Genomic DNA, 14737 nt, shown 5'->3' with positions numbered 1-14737 from the left:
CACAGGTGGAATCCGTGAAAAAGGTTAAACCTGCAAAAGTAGAGCCCAGGCTGCTCGAGGGGCTGCTTCTCCTTAAAGGTGCTGCTTGAGGCCCAAAGCTCATCTGCTTAGACCGCTATGTAGTCCTGGGAGCCCGATGAAGTCACTGGCTTCCCTGGGCATCAGTCTCTTCTGATAAAATGACGGCTTTGGATCCAGTGCTTAGAAGGCCCAGCCCAGCCCTGCAATCCCTGAGTCCACGGATCCGAAGCAGAGAGGAGTGAGCCGTCCACCAGATAAAGGATTAGACGACCTGCCTGCGGGCTCTCTTGCTCAACATATTTTTCAAATTATTAAAACTCACGTATTTTCCTAATGGGGTTATTTTTCTACTTGAAAGAGATGTAGCAATAGCAATTTTGCAGCCATGTGGCCATCTTTCAAGAGAGGACAGTGACCACCATGACACTCGAATGCCGACACAAACTTCTTTTATTAAAAGAGAACAGAAACCAGTGCCCCATTGGCCAAGACCAGCGGTAGCTCAATCCAGAACACGTGGTGACACTGGCCCAAGTATCTCTGGGAGAGAAATGCTTTGCCCCTGATAACTGCGCCTTTCTAAGAGGGCAGACCGCTGAAAGGAAGGCTGGGGTTCCGACAGGCGCTCCACCATTTGGGAGCAGACGCGGGAGAGCCACATCCTTCCAAACGACAGAGGGAGAGAACAGTGGGGTCCTGGAGTTCTGGCGGGGACCACCTGGGTGAAAAGGCCGCTGGAAGCTCTCTGGGGATGAAGGCCAAAGCACGTGTTCAGGGTGGCGGCACTGGTGCTCCCAGGCGCACACCCTGCCGGCCCCGCCTGAGCTGAGTAAACAGAGACACCCTTGGTGCCTGGGTGGGGCAGGGCGGGGCGGGGGCTGCCCGGCGCTCACAGACGGGTGGTGTATGGGGGGAGGGGGAGGGGGTATCCTCATTCACTGGTCAACACCCCCTCCCGAGAGCTGCCGACTCCCCAGGGCAGGGGGGCTCCAGGACCCTGACTCCCAACTGACCTGCGGCTTACCTGGTTCCGTCAAACATCCTGTACCACCTCAAATCTAGACCCAAGCCTCTGTTACCTTGATAGGATGTCAAGTGTTACTAGGGGACCTTGTATCTTATACTATTTTAAGGAAAACGTGTTGTCGATGCAACCCAGGAAACAAACGCCCAGAAGACCTTACTTTGGATGCCAGAAGTGCCCTTTAAGGCTTTGGAGGAAGGTGCTGCTGTCACAGCCAGCAGCCATGTCCAGGCCCAAAGACTCCAGGCTCCGTGTCCCCAGTGATCATTCACGAGTGGCAGATCACTGGCTTCCCACAGGCTCATATGAAAAGTGCTGCTGCACAAATCCAACTCAGGAATGCCACAGCACCAACACCGCATCGCCAAGGCCCCAGCAGAGCCTAGGGGCCCGCCTGAAAGGCTTACGTGAGGGATCTGATTCGGGGCGCAGGGAGGGGTGGAGACACAGCTGCTATAGGCCACGTGCCCCATCACCCTTCAATCCACAGGGCGGGAAAGTGGAGGGGAAGACACTCAGAGTAAGCCCCACCGCACAGCAGGAAAGCAGCAGGGCCAGGGCTAGACCCACGCCCACACTCCTCACTACGGCCACCCTCCGGGCATCTCCCGGAGCCTTCCAGCCCTGGGTGGCTGTGACGACAGGGCCACACAGGGACAGCCAGCTGACACAAGGTCAGGGTAGCCACACAGACTGTCTCCACATTATCAGGTCCCCACTCTCTTTCAGAAGAAGGCCTCTAAGTACAGGTAACAGAACTCTGAATGCTCCAGCTGTGTGACCTTGAGCAGGCATCTTGCCCTCTCTGTGCCTCATACGTGTTACCCATAAATGGGCTGATAACTATAGCAGCCTTCTCTGCAAGGTCATTGTGGGGTTAAAGCAGCAAAGGCCTGTCGCACACCCAGAACAGGCCCCAGCACAGAGGAAATGCATTATTAGCATTTACAGCGACAGATTCTCATGTGTTTTCTGGGAAACCATGAGATGGGGTGAGAGGAAAATGGGAACAGAGAAAGAAGTGCCTTAAAGAGAACCATTCAGTGGGCAGTGAACGCACGTCAGCAGAGGAGAGGAGGCCATGGACACTTTCCTGTGAAGACAAAGCAGCACCTGTCTCTGTCACAAGCACACTTAGACAGACAGAAACACACACACACACACAATGGGCTGGCACAGGTATGAATCAAGCCTGTGTTGGGGGGGTGATGCTAGTGCAGTGTTCCCATGCCCCCTTGCCACGGGGTGAAGGGTGGGGACCTGCCTGGCTCAGAAGGCCCTGGGTGAGCCCTCACCCAGCAGCCCACCTCATGGAGTCTCCCTCACTCTCCAACCTCACCTCACAGCCCTCCTTTCAGTTCTCCCAACACACTCACTCCCTCCTGCCCCAGGGCCTTTGCACATGCCCTACACAGTCTGGAATGCTCTGCACCCATTTATTCAAGCCCCACCTGCAGCTCTCAACTCAGATGCCATCTCCCCAGCAAAGGGGCCCTGTTTTCCTGTTTCACCTATCTTGCTCTTCCGGACGCACTGACCTCAACTGCACAGAAATACCCAGGGTGTGAATTCTCGTCTAAGCTCTACATCCCCCGCTTGAAGACACAGCAGAAGTAATGAAGGCCCCTCCCAGATGCAGCTCAGCCCTGGGAGCGGCATCCTGCACGCAGCAAAACACAGAGCTCACCAGGACGAAGGAAGGAATAAACCAAGCACTAACTTCAAACTGTCAGAGGGACGATCGGCCCATTTTAAGAGGTGGGGGGGTACTGTTTTACGTTTCAGTAATGAATATCTAGTCAGCTCTATTTTTACGATAACAAAAATAAATGGCAGGGCGGGGCGAACGTCCCTGATGGCACAGTGGTTAAGAATCTGCCTGCCTACAGTGATCAAGACAGTATGGTACTGGCACAAAAACAGAAATATAGATCAATGGAACAGGATAGAAAGCCCAGAGTTAAACTATGGTCAACTAATCTATGACAGAGGAGGCAAGGATACACAATGGAGAAAAGACAGCCTCTTCAATAAGTGGTGCTGGGAAAACTGGGACAGCTACATGTAAAAGAATGAAATTAGAACACTCTTTAACACCATACACAAAAATAAACTCAAAATGGATTAAAGACCTAAATGTAAGGCCAGACACTGTAAAACTCCTAGAGGAAAACACAGGAAGAACACTCTTCAATGTAAATCACAGCAAGATCTTTTTTGATCCACCCCCTAGAGTAATGGCAATAAAAACAAAAATAAATAAGTGGGACCTAATGAAACTTCAAAGCTTCTGCACAGCAAAGGAAACTATAAGCAAGATGAAAAAACCCTCAGAATGGGAGAAAATATTTGCAAACGAATCAACAGACAAAGGATTAATCTCCAAAATATATAAACAGTTCATGCAGCTCAATATCAAAAAAACAAACAACCCAGTCAAAAAATGGGCAGAAGACCTAAATAGACATTTCTCCAAAGAAGACATATGGACGGCCAAGAGGCACATGAAAAGCTGCTCAACATCACTAATTATTAGAGAAATGCAAATCAAAACTACAGTCAGGTATCACCCCACACAGGTTAGAATGGGCATCATCAGAAAATCTACAAACAGTAAATGCTGGAGAGGGTGTGGAGAAAAGGGAACGCTCTTGCACTGTTGGTGGGAATGTAAATTCATACAGCCACTATGGAGAACAGTATGGAGGTTCCTTGCAAAACTAAAAATAGAGTTACCATATGACCCAGCAATCCTACTTCTGGGCATATGCCCAGAGAACACCATAATTCAAAAAGACACATGCACTCCAATGTTCATTGCAGCACTATTTACAATAGCCAGGACATGGAAGCAACCTAAATGTCCATCAACAGATGACTGGATAAAAAAGATGTGGTACATATATACAATGGAATATTACTCAGCTGTAAAAAGGATTGAAATTGGGACATTTGTAGAGACATGGATGGACCTACAGACTGTCATACAGAGTGAAGTGAGTCAGAAAGAGAAAAACAAATATCGTATATTAACACATATATGCGGAATATAGAAAAATGGTACAAATCAACTGGTTTGCAAAGCAGAAAGAGAGACACAGATGTAGTGAACAAACATATGGACACCAAGTGGGGAAAGCAGGGGGGATTGGGGGGGAATGAATTGGGAGATTGGGATTGCCATATATACATTACTAATAAGGAAAAAAAATACCAAATTGTACACTCTAAATATATGCAGTTTATTGTATGCCAACTGTATCGCAATAAAAGTTCTTTAAAAAAAAAAAAAGAATCTGCCTGCCAATGCAGGGGACATGGGTTCGATATCTGGTCCAGGAAGATCCCACATGCTGAGAAGCAACTAAGCCCGTGCACCACAACTACTGAGCCTGCGCTCTAGAGCCCGCCAGCCACAACTACTGAATCCCACGCACCTAGAGCCCATGCTCCACAACAAGAGAAGCCACCTCAATGAGAAAACCGCACACCACAATGAACAGTAGTCCCTGGCTGCAACGAAGAGTTGTTAGCTCCCACATGCAGCAATGAAGACCCAAAGCAGCCAAAAATAAACAGAAAGGAAGGGAGGGAGGGAGGATGGGAGGGAGGGAAGAAGGAAAGAGAGAGAAATTAAGAAAGAAATTAATTTGAAAGAAAGAAATGAAAGAGAAAGAAAGAAAAAGAAAGGAGGGAAGAAAGGAAGAAGAAAGAAAAAGGAAGGAAGGAAGGAAGGAAGGGAGGAAGGAAGGAAGGAAGGAAGGAAGAGAAATTTTCAAAAAAATAAATAAATGGGGTATATTTATTTGCTATTTAAGTGCCTTGAACAGACTCATCATCTAAAAGAATAGCAGCTGAAGAGCAGCAACTCTCTACACCCCCACAAGGTTGCAACATATGGAATCAATGAAGTGGGGGGCCGTTGGTTGTTAGGAAGAAATTGTCCATTGAACAGCCAGGTGATGAAGCACCAACTTCAGACAACCCTGTGACTGTAAAGTACAGCCTGTCCCCGCACACCGCAAAAGGTGGGTTCTGCAACCTGGCTGGGTGGGACTCACACGCTGCGCCAACCCCACCCCCCTCCCCAGGTACTGGCTACGGTGACACACGTTCTCATCAACAGGAGCCCCCAGATCACCCTGTGGAAGCGCTTCATGAGATCCGCATCCCCACCCCCACCCCGAGACGAGGAACCCAGAGCAGAAGCTTTCCTCTCCAGGCACAGCGCCGACCACATCAGGGAGCTGGTTGCAGCTCTCACCAAGCTCCCCCCCACCCGCTCCTGCTCACGGGGTGAAGGGTGGCGCTGGGATCCCTGGGCTGGAGCCGGCGAAGGCTGCACCCTTCCTTCCCACCTCCTCTCGCCCCCTCTGGCTTTTGGGTGAAAAGCAAAGAAGGAAAGACCCTTCGTGGGTGCCATACCAGAGACTCGGCAGGGCCTGAGGACACATCAAGGACGCCCGCTTCCTCAGAGTCGCTGGACCTGTGTGCTACTCCCAGCCACGCTGACCAGCTCCGAAACTTGCGTTGTGAAAGGTCGCGTAAAAAGGAACAAAAGGCATGTTGCATAACCAGAGCCAGATTCACAAGGAAGCACAGGGCCTGGTGGCAGCACACAAATGTCACCGCCAGGCTGGGGACTGGGGAGGGCACTCCATTAAGGAGATTAGCTGAAACATCTCTGCACATTCTGTGTTTGTTTCTCCAGGAAAACAGAGTTAAAAATACATTTAAAAACTTTTTAGTGGACTTCCCTGGGCCTGCTGGTTAAGATTCCACGCTTCCACTGCAGGGGGCACAGCTTGGATCCCTGGGCAGGGAACTAAGATCCCACATGCTGCAGGGCGCGGCCACCAAAAAGTAAAAATTTTTGAAAGGCAGCAACTAGCCACATCCAGTTCAAACATAAAGGCATTCATTTGTTCACTCACTCACTGCCCGGCTGGCGGGCACAGCGTTGAAGTGCACTTGCTTTGGAATCCTAACACCTGGGTAAGGCCCCAGCTGTCTGATCTTCAGAAATGACCTCTCTGTGACTCAGTTTTCTCATCTGGAAAGTGGAGGTATTGGGAGGATTAAATAAGAGAACATGTGCAGCACTACGAATAGCAGCTAGCAGGTCATAAGAGCTAAATAAATATCAGCTTCACACTCAGTCCTTGTTTTGGGCACCAGGCAGGGACTGGCCCCTGAAATGTGACTTCCCCACAAGCCCACACCAAATGCAGTAACCAGCCAAGACCACAGCACCATTCAAAGAAATAAGACTCCGGGAAAGAAATTTTTCCAAAGTCAGACGGCCAGCAAGACACTGTTCCCTTCCAGAACGAGAATATCAGAAACAAACTCATTATCAGGATGGCCCACCTGAAGAATTTTTGTTCTTAATGCTCCTACACATGAGCAGCAATTGCCATGAATTACTAGAAAAATGCACCCCTCTCTGAAGTTAGGAAACTAAGGTAACCTCGTTCTGCCCCCAAGCTCATCTATGAGAAGCAAGGTTTTGTTCACGCTGAGATTATGTCTGCTTATTTGTCACCAAATCCTCAGAATTCTGAGATGCATACGCTGGTCTGAACCACACGGAGGCTGATGAAGGGAGGGAGGGGGGTGTCCCCAGGGCAGGTGGCGGAAACAGTGCTTTCACAATCAAGTCTGATGTCCCCAGGGAGGCGGGTGGGCAGAGTCCCCCAGGGCGGGCAGTGGCCACCCTCAGGAAGCAGAGGGCGGGAGCCAGGGTCAGGGCGCGGCACTGCATGTAACTTTCACTGCCCCGTCGTCTCGGAGCAAGGGAGGGAGCAAACAGAGGAGAGGCGCCAGGGACAGACTCACTGCCAAGTGCAGGCGGAGGCGCTGCAGACCCCTCGGGGGAGGAACTCACTGTGCTGAGGAGGGGCACGGCCAGCTGCTCCTTCCAGAAGAAGCTCCCTCCTCCCACCTCGCTCCCTCCCTGCCACCGGCCTGACGCAGGCAGCAGGAGTGCTTCAGCAGGAGCAGGGCGGCAGGGAGCCCGGTCTCGGGGCTACAGCCCGGGAGCCGGGGCACCAGCCCCACAGCAGAGCAGAGGGCTCGGTGGCAGCACGCAGGCCTGTGCCCGGGGCAGGGACGCAGGCCCTGGCTGAGGGCTGCCTGCCGGGCCCTGCAGGAACTGGAGAGGGACCAGGAAGGACCACACAGAGCAGGGGGCTGCGTCCTGCCGGCACCGCCAAGTCCCGCCTCCGTGGGGTGCAGAAAGGGCGGCCCCAGCGCTGCTCCCCGTCCTCCTAAGTCCCCGCTGGAAAGGCAGGTGTCCCAGAACCTAAGAGATGCCTGCCCACCCACCCATCTGCCCTCCTTCTGTCCTTTTCAATTAGCACAAAACCAAGAAACAAACACAAAAACAAAGAGCATAGCTGGACCAGAAAGAAGCAGCAGGCACCATAACACCTCCGCTGGCTCATGAAATGTCGTGCTCCTTGGGCCAAAAGCACAAGGGAGGTAGTGGCTGGACACGCGTCAGACCGCGGGGACCACCGCGGGGACAGAACAGGTGACCTAACCTGTTTGAGGCTGGATTCAACTTGCTCACTTGACACCCGGAGCTACAAGAGGAAGAGCAGGCAGTGCCGGACCAGGAGCAGCCCAGAAGCAGAGCCCCATCCCCCACTGTCAGGACCACCCTCCCCCCCACCCCCCAGCTATCTACACTGGAGGCCTGTGTCGCTTTCCTTCTACTAAATGGTCGGATATGTCCCTTAAATTGAGAGGGAGATTCACGTGGGCCCATTTTAAAATTATGTCTAAACAGGCATTCTTTTATTTTATTTTTATCAATTATTTCATAACAAGAACACTTCATTTCTTCCCACAGAGGACCACAGGGAGGGATGTGGGAGGCCCTCACAGCCCTGTCCCTGGCAGGATGGCCTGGAGGGAGGCGGGAGGTCCTGCTCTGGAGGAAACCACTTGGAGTCTCCTTCCAGGCCAGATGGAATAGAGACCCTGAGCTGAGGGGCTGGAGTGTCTGTTTTAGGCCAGCTCAGTCCCCACAGGACAGCAGGAGCTTCCTGAGAGGGACCGTGGGGGTGAGGGGTAATCAGGCCACCTGATTACCTGTCATGTCAGCAGGATTTTTAACTCTTCTGAGCATCGGTTCCCACCTCTGTGAAATGGGTCAACAATGGCAGCCTCCAGGCTCCCTGAGAGGACTGGAGAAGCCCAGAGGGACCTAGACCCATGACGCACAGCGGTATCGGCTCAAAGCCAGACTCTTCGCCATCAGGGGCCCCAGAGGGAGAGAAGGTCTTAGCCCAACTCCTGCATTTCACAAGTGAGGGACGTGATGGGGAGGGGAAGTGCGCTCTGGTGGGGGAGCAGACGGGGCCAGGCGTGCCGCCCCAAGGACAGGCCGTTTATTTCTTACTCTGTGCTGATGGATAACACGCCAAGCCTGGGGATCTGGCTCTCAAAGACACCATCAAATTCCCAACAGGAGCGTCCTCAGTGCCAGCCAGGGATATGAACAGTGCAGGAAGGAGCAGCCGGGGAGTGACCTGCAGCCCTGGAAGAGACTGGACACACTCTCTAGAAGGTAAGGACCTGTGACCTGCAGCCCTGGAAGAGACTGGACACTCTCTAGAAGGTAAGGACCTGTGCGATTATCCCCAGGGTAGTGTCACTTATCCTGGGCGGGCGAGAGCTCCCTGCAGAGAGTGAGCTTCAGCAGCAGTGATGTGAGTCCAGTCCAGGCGGTGCCCAGTGGGGCAGTGTCCTGTCCTGCAGGCCCATCCTGCCCCAGTGCCCAGGCCTCCCACCAAGGAAGGCCCCACTGAAACCCAGGGTCCAGAGGAAAAGGCAGGCCCCCTTTCTGGGAACATCTCCGAAATGGTGTTCCCCTTTTACAGGTAAGGATATTTCCCACATTTAAGATGCTTAAAACGAAAGAGAGACGTAAATATAAGACTGTGGATGTGGAATTAAATGCTGCATGACAATGAATCACGTTCAAGAAAAGACAGACACATGTTGAATTAAAACGAAAAGTGAGGGACTTCACTGGTGACGCGGTGGTTAAGAATCCACCTGCCAAGGCAGGGGACATGGGTTCGATATCTGGTCCGGGAAGATCCCACATGCCGAGGAGCAACTAAGCCAATGCACCACAGCTACTGAGCCTGCACTCTAGAGACTGCGTGCCACAACTACTGAGCCTGCATGCTGCAACCACTGAAGCCCATGTGCCTAGAGCCTGTGCTCCACAACAAAAGAAGCCACCACAATGAGAAACCCCCGCACAGCAACAAAGAGTAACCCCCGCTCGCCACAACTAGAGAAAGCCCGTGCGCAGCAATGAAGACGCAACACAACCAAAAAATAAATAAAAATACAATACAATAATACAATATAATACAAGACAAGACAAGACAAAAAATGGAAGGTAAGTCTTGGCTGGAACAGCTGGGAAGCCACGTCAAAGTCTGGGTCCTACTGCTCGCTGACTGGAATTAAACTCTGTCTTGCCCTCCAAGAACCAAATAAATGAGGTCACACCAAAACTGCCCTGTAGACCCCCCACCAATCAGGAATGGCTGCTCACTCCATTCATTCTGGAAGACAAATGCCTGCTGCCCAGGGCTGCCCACTGAACCCTCAGCCTCTACAATCCTGTACTGCATCCTCCATCAACCAGCCCAGAGACCACCATGTCCGCTCCCAAACCTGTTTATGCCAAATGTACTGGCTTCTGTCACTGCACAGTCTAAGGAAACACTGTATCACCTCTCTGTCACACGCTGATAAACTCATTAAGGTTTTCAATGAAGCATTTCGTCAAGCAGACACAGTGTCCTTCCAGATGTCAGCTAGTCAGGAGGCCACACTGGCCACTGGTGGGCAAGCCTTGAGCCCTCAGGTACCGGAAGATAATCGTGCAGGGCGGGGAGCTGGCAGCGGACCACAAAACATGGTGGGCGATTCGTGTGATGAGAAACAGTTACTGGCCACTGGGCCTCAGCCACCAGCCCACCCTGAGCTCTGTGCCTACACTACCTGCATCCTGCACAATAACCCCGGGAGGTGCAGACCAGGGTCCTGAGCTTCAGGTGCCACTAGCTTCCAATGCTCCCCAAAGGAACTGCAACCACACACCCACCCCCGCGGCCCTTCACTGAACCATTATAAAGCCAACCCCAGACATCACGTCACTTCATCTAGTAAGTATTTCGGTATCTTTAGACTATAGACTTATAAAAAAAAAATACAACAACAAAATACCAGTATCATTAGCAATACACTCCTTAACGTAAACCAAGTATGTAATCATATTTATACGCAAATATGTAATCAGGGTTCAGATGTCCCCACCTTACAAGTTTTGTTTTGATTTTGATTTTTATAGTCTGATGTTGACTCAGGATCCACATCAAGTCTTACAATGTTTATTTAATCTGTCTCTTCTGTTCCTTGACAGGTTCCTCCTCCTCTTCTTGCGATGTATTTGAAAACAACTGGGGTTCTTTTTTACCCAGTAGAGTTTCCCCATTCCGGATTTTGCTAACCTGTCTGGAATTATTTTTCAGATCGCTCTGGCCCAGTTTTTCCTATAAGCTGTGGGTGGGTCTGGGCTTGGTGTGATTCTGATTTCATTTCTGGTAAGGACTCGGCCGGGAGGCAGCGAATGCTTCACGTGAGGCCCACGTGACCCCACCAGATTCCTTTTGTGACCAAGGAGGTTACAGAAGGTCACAGCCTAGAGCCAGCTTTTAGTTATTAGTGGTCTGAAACATGGCCTATTACAGCTCTGATCAATTTCTCAACATCTGTCAGCCACAACTCCTCACCAAATAAAGATCTCTCCCTTCGTCTGTTTTTAACTGAGGTACAATCTATACAAGAAAAGAAGGTTAAATGCTTGACTGCTTCTCTTCACTGAATTCCACAAGTTGGTTCCCTAACGTCCCATCAAGGGTAACTAACAAAGTTTTGTTGCTTTCTTTAAGTAAGTGCTTTTTAAAGTCTATTTTATAGGTCAGAAAATGATGTCTCACAGTCACAAAGCTGGCACTTCCCTGGTGGCGCAGTGATTAAGAATCCGACTGCCAATGCAGGGGACAGGGGTTCGAGGCCCTGTCCGCTCTGTAGCAAGAGACGCCACCGCACTGAGAAGCCAGGGTATCTCAACAAAGAGTAGCTGCCACTCGCCACAACTAGAGAAAGCCTGTGCACAGCAATGAAGACCCAATGCAGCCAATAAATAGATAAATAAATAAATGACATTCTGCCTTGACAGGAATTATTAGTTTAAAGAATAAAAAATAGTTACTGCTATTTCCACCACCGATCACACAGAACCGGTGTCTTCAAGCATCCCTCCCACACTTAAAACCTGTAACTGCTGTGGAATCAGTGCCACAAAAGAAATAACATCAACCTGAGTTTTCTCACCCACTGCAGACTTCCAGCCTTCAGACCCGGGGACACCCCCGTTATTCCTTGAAAACATTTTCCAAGGCCCTTCCCTGGGAGAGGAGCTGTCACTCTGGAAGCTGCAGGCCCTGGTGAGTTGATCGCCGGGCATGGGGGCCCAGGACGAGGGTGGACAGGAACAATGAGCAGCCCAGGCGAGGGCGGTGGGGACGTCGTGCCTTGTGTGCCATGCCTGGCAGTGGCTGTGCAGGGGATGCTGACGTCGGATGCGAGGACGGGAACAGACTTGGGGAGGCAGTTGCTGGTGTGACCGCCTGCGGCGGATGTTCGGTTTTAATCATTAGCCGGGCTCCCTGCAGCCCTGGATGCAAGCTGACCCTGGGTTAATATGTTCCCTGCAGCCTCTTCCTCGCACCCGCAGGCGGGCCTGGCTGCCAGCAACAGCAAGTAGCCACCAGCTTTCAAACCCCAGCTACAAAGGGGTGTTTTCTTCGTTTGGGGGGGGTCATCCCCCTTTCTCAGAAGGTCCCTGAACTGAGACTTCAGGAAAGGCTCGTGACGGCCGACCTGGAGTTCCCGCTAAGGAATTGCAAAGACTGCCTGGGCCTCTCCACCTGGCCACCTTTCCAGAAATCCTGGCAATTCTACCCCCAAAGGTGAAAACAGCCAAAGGCCAGGATGTTATTTCAGGTGAGGGAGGGAATGGTGACATCAAAGCTCGTGTAGACCAGAGTCTGGCCTGGGGTTAGAAAAGATGGGAGGCAGCGAGCCGCCTCTTCCCTGGAAATCTACGGGAACCCACGCCCAGGTGCGGCGACGGTCCAGGGCAGTGTTTACGGGAGGTGCTGACGGAAGCTACAGCGAGAGGCCGGGCAAAGCTGACGGCCCCCTTCCCGTAACGGGCACTGGCTGGGCTCGGCCAGTCTGGCCTGGGCCCTGCTAATTCCTGGAAGGAATGGAAGGGGGTCTTCCCATGCCCACTGTGGGCTCACACTGACTTAATGCCAGCCCGGCTCCCCCATCTTCACAAAGGACTCTGAACAGAAAAATACAACAAGTGAACAATTGAAAAATGAAGTAAAGTAATGAAATCATCAATTCAGCGCAAGTGCCTGGCCTGCTCTGAGACGCCCTGCAGGGGCTGGTGAGCAGGTATCTGGGGCACCAGGACACCTGAACCTCAGGAAAAGGGAGCCCCCAGGCTGCATCTCAACTCAAGTCATTCAGCTTTTCCTCAACGGTCCCCACTCTCCCGCCAAGCTGTAAATCCCCAGGCACTCCTGTCCATCTGGACTTGCTGAGAACACGCAGAACAAGCCAGCGTGTGCACCTGCTTGGATGCAGCCGCTGGGGACACAGGGCCTGAGGCTCTCCACGAGCAAACACAGACCCTCCAGCAGCACTGCAGGGCTAGAACAGCCTGCCTCTCCAGTGGAGATGGTGCTGCGAGCTCTGGCCTCAGCCCTGTTCCCCTCTTACTAGCTGTGTGACCTTGGGCATGCCCAAGCCCCCGAGTCTAGGTGTGCTTGCCACGCTTCTCCCATCCCAGTTGAGCCTTTCAGTCTCCATGTGCCCCTTTAAGAGTGCTCCACGGGGCTCCTCAGGTGACCCATCCCTGTGTAGACAGGGCACTCAGAGCATAGCTATTAGATGACTTATTTTCAAGGTTAAACTCTGGGAATGCAGCATCGTGTATATTTTTATTTCTGGGTCTCACCTGGCTTTTACCAAAAACACAGACGTTAAGTTTGGTTCTCTTGACCAAGTGGAAGACTTGGACTTTGATCCAACAGGATTCTTGAGACTTTTCTCTCTTTCCTAAGGATCAGAGAGGTTAAGGAGCAAGGAAATTTGCAAGTCTCTGTTGGCCTGAAACAAATTAATCTCATTGTGATTCTGGTCAAATATGTTCTCATGAGATACACAGCCTCTGAAGGGGCAGCTGCGGGTCCTGACGTGTGTGCATGTACACGTATACATGTGTTTGTGACTTGAAGAAAACAGCATCTACCACTCAGTTAAGACCCTGCTGCGGAATGCAGATCCATGTCTGTGCTTCTGAAGTTTACGACATGGGTGGAAACAACCTATGAGCAGGGATAACCAGCATCCAATCAAATACCTGCCCTTATAGACGAGGACAAGAGATTCGTACAGAGAGCCTGCTGTGGACGGGAACCAGCAGGAGGGACCAAGGTTCCACCAGCTCCAGTAACACTTCTTTGCACTTCAATATCTGACAGATAGAAAGCTTGAAATGTGCTGTTGTTACCTGATTTTGCAATAAAATAAAGGGACTATCATCAGAGGAGATTCCTTTTCCTCCATCTCAAACTTTCAGTTATCCAATTTGGTTGGCATTCTTTCTGAAATAATTCAATACTTTTGAGAGAACCCGTCACGGGCCACTGGTGGGAAATATGACACTGACAGCACATGCTCATGGACATGTGTCCTAAACAGTCACACTGCCCTCGTGTTAACCTCATCACTCATGACTACCTCCTCTGACTCTGTGAGTTTAAGTGAACTATATTGAACAAAATCCCAACACACACACACAAACAAGCACAGGCACGAACACACACATACATACACACAAATACAAAGGTATAGCTGTCAGAACCCAGGCTGGAGGGACTACCCTGGTGGTGCAGTGGTTAAGAATCCACCTGCCAATGCTGGGAACATGGGTTCGATCCCTGGTCTGGGGAGATCCCATATGCTGCGGAGCAACTAAGCCCATGCACCACAACTACTGAGCCCACTTGCCTAGAGCCCATGTTCTGCAACAAGAGAAGCCACCACACTGAGAAACCTGTGTACCACAACAAAGAGTAATCCCCACTCGCCACAACTGCGCAGCAACAAAGACCCAATGCAGCAGAAAAAAAGAAAAAAGAAAAAAAAAGAACACAGGTTGGAAACTCCAGCCTCAGACAGTGTAATCTGACTCCTAATGTCACCTTTGACAGAAACCACCCATTGTTTTCGCTTTAATTAAACAAGGAGAAATAAAGCCATCTGAGTTCAGTAAACAGCTGACTCAAATTTCAGAAGCTATTCTTATACAACCTCTCCTCCTGTGGGAGAAACCACAATGTCCAAGCAAAACAATGGGTGTGTGCGTGCCAGCCGCCAGGTGAGGGCCTGCACCTGCGTCCTCGGCGGAATCTGGCACTGCCCTGACCTCCTCCCGCACGTGGCTCCGGAAGGGGGAGACATGGCCTCTTTCAAGGATGGCAGCTGCTCTAAAGAGAATGAACTTAGATGCAAAGCAGT

General features: G+C 51.2%; 1 protein-coding gene across 3 annotated transcripts in view; it reads right to left on the bottom strand.

Annotated features, from left to right (window-relative positions):
- TNS3 (tensin 3) overlaps positions 1–14737 on the bottom strand; it is a 246418-nt gene that overhangs the window by 146959 nt on the left and 84722 nt on the right. The window contains exon 1 of one of the 3 annotated variants that reach the window (XM_057731400.1): positions 5471–5483. The exons of the other annotated variants lie outside the window; for them this stretch is intronic. The gene's annotated coding sequence lies outside the window, so the exon portion shown is untranslated. Of the gene's footprint in view, positions 1–5470; positions 5484–14737 lie in introns of those variants that run through there. 3 annotated transcript variants of the gene reach the window in all.

This window comes from Hippopotamus amphibius, chromosome 4 (assembly GCF_030028045.1).
Source record: "Hippopotamus amphibius kiboko isolate mHipAmp2 chromosome 4, mHipAmp2.hap2, whole genome shotgun sequence".
Classification (NCBI taxonomy): domain Eukaryota; kingdom Metazoa; phylum Chordata; class Mammalia; order Artiodactyla; family Hippopotamidae; genus Hippopotamus; species Hippopotamus amphibius.
Note: the sequence above shows the minus strand (reverse complement) of the source record. Positions and strands in the feature narration are given on the sequence as shown.